Here is a 2341-nt window from a genome sequence, read left to right as displayed (position 1 = left end):
CTTTTTTTTTTTTTTTAATTCCAGAAGGAGGCAGTACAAAGGAGGAAATAAAGAGGGGGTGATAAGAGTTGGCGTTCTACCAGAACCAGGGGACAGGCATTCAAGAGGAAGGAAACCAGATGCTAAACTAGCAACTCCCTTGAGAATCATGCTAAGCGCTATTATGTAGAGAGTGCTATGAGCTAGGTGTAGGCCAAGAGCTTTACCCTCCTTGCCTCAGTGCAACCACCCTTACATGTTCTTGCCAGATTTACTCATGCAAATAGGTTAGTGACTTGCTCATGGTCGCCCAGCTAAGGGAGAGCAGAACCAGTCCAATCCAGTTTCATCGCTAGCATGAATCTCTACTCAGACTTTCTGATCTGAGAAACCAAAGTTCAGAGAGGGAAAGGGCTTCTCCAGGATCACATGGCAGGAGGTAGAGAAGGGATGAGAGCGCAGTGTGTGTTGCAGAAGGGCTGAGCATGGAGAGATAATGAGGCTAGAGACCTGAACCCACGTAAGACTGAAGATGGGGGTGGGAGGGACTTTCCATCCCTCTCCTTCTCTAGAGGTGAGGCCACTCCTGTTCCTCAGGAGGGCCAGGAGGTAGAGTTTGTTTTCCCCTACCTGGTCTCTTCCTTTTCCCTGTTCAGGGTTTCTACTTTTTTCTTTCAGAATGACTCTTGTTGGCCCAGAAAGCACAGAGGGCCAATGAGGATGAGCCAAGTCTGTGATTCATGAATTACTAGGTAGAAAGGTCTCCTGGCATTTCCTAAACTCACCTGGCTGGTTGTTGGAGTATGCACAGTGATGTCCCATCTTTTTTTATTTTTAAATTTTTTAAATTTTTAAATTTTTATTTACATTTTTTAACACATTCAATTACATTATTTAATGTCCCATCTTGACAGTGTTCAGTGCAGTCTGTCTTAGTCTGTTTTATGCTGACAGAGCAGAATATCTTGGGCTGGGTAATGTATAAAGAATGACAATGTATTTCTCACACTTCTGGAGGCTGGAAAGTTCGAGATCAAGCTACTGCCATCTAGTGAAGGCCTCCTTGTTGGGTTCTCACAGCAAGGCAACTGGGCAAGGAAGAATCAACTCTCTTCATTGGTGCCCTTCTGAAAGGGTACCTGATCCTATCCACAAGGAAGAACCTTCACGGCCCAGTCACCTCCCACAGACCCTACCTCCCAGCACTGTCACACTGGGAGTGCCTGAATTTGGGAAAGGACTTGGTCAAATCAACTGCAGGGTTCTGGTAGTCCTGCTCCTGGTGTGGGTTGAGGGAGAACCATTCAGGAACTCTCAGGGTCCTGGGGCACATCCTCAGGTCCCCCATATTGGAACATGTGCATGCGCCCCCACACAGTACAAAGTCCACAGTGGCGAGGGCTTCCTGCCGTCTGAGGGGCTGGCCACTCTTCATCGCGCAGATGGCCAGCCCAGAGAGCATGAGAAACCCACCGGGTCAGCGCTCAGGCTCAGGCATCTGCACTCCTGCCGAATCCTCTCTGGGTGGATATTCTCATTTATGCTCAACATTGTCCAATTTTCCCCCACCCACTCTAAATATCAAGGCTCTACTTCTCCTTTTCAGGTGGGCCACATTCTCTGCTGTCCTTGTCACACTTCCTTCCCTTTTCTTTTTAAATCTGATTTCTCTGTGGGGGTGGGTAGCTGGGTACAGGGGCAAAAACACCTTCTCTTACATGGTAAATACATATAATTTTGTCAACTAACACGCACACACACACACACACACACACACTCTCTCTCTCTCTCTCTCTTTCAACACATAGAGAGAGAGATATGACCTCCAGCATTAAAAAAAAAAAATAAAGACACGATTAAGGCTTTGGACTCCCACATGACTGAGCACAATGAGTCCTGGACCCAGAGGCTTGAAAACCATGCTGGGTGCATGTGCATGTGTGCCCAAAATCCCAAGAGGAGAATGGAGAAGAGATTACAGCATGGCCATCCCCCCCAGTGGGTGATTTCTCACTTTCCCTCTCTCTGTCTCTCTTTCCAGCAAGCACATGTACCCTATGGAAAAAATATAAAACAAACAAAACAAAGCCAAAAAAAAAGAATAAAAATAAAAATGAAAAAAGAAGCCTTTTCCCCCCGAGGGCCACCTGGATGCTCAGAAGAGGCTACCCAGGGAGACTTTCGACCCTGACCTATCATTGCACGGGGACACCAAGTCCAGAGTGAACAAGGACTTGTGTCAGTTTAGGTCCAGGGACAGGCTGCTCCAGAATGTCTATGTGGGAGGACATTAGTGACATCAGTGGTTGGAAGGAGGGGGCCATGATGTCCTCAAGGCACATTTCCAAAGCCAGTTTGCTGT

General features: G+C 47.2%; 1 protein-coding gene across 1 annotated transcript in view; it reads left to right on the top strand.

Moving 5' to 3' along the window:
* The window catches only part of CD74 (CD74 molecule), a gene marked incomplete at its 3' end in the record, with an annotated part of 9594 nt that overhangs the window by 3443 nt on the left and 3810 nt on the right, over positions 1-2341 (top strand).

Source organism: Tupaia chinensis, unplaced genomic scaffold (assembly GCF_000334495.1).
Source record: "Tupaia chinensis unplaced genomic scaffold, TupChi_1.0 Scaffold000303_1, whole genome shotgun sequence".
Lineage (NCBI taxonomy): Eukaryota > Metazoa > Chordata > Mammalia > Scandentia > Tupaiidae > Tupaia > Tupaia belangeri.
Note: the sequence above shows the minus strand (reverse complement) of the source record. Positions and strands in the feature narration are given on the sequence as shown.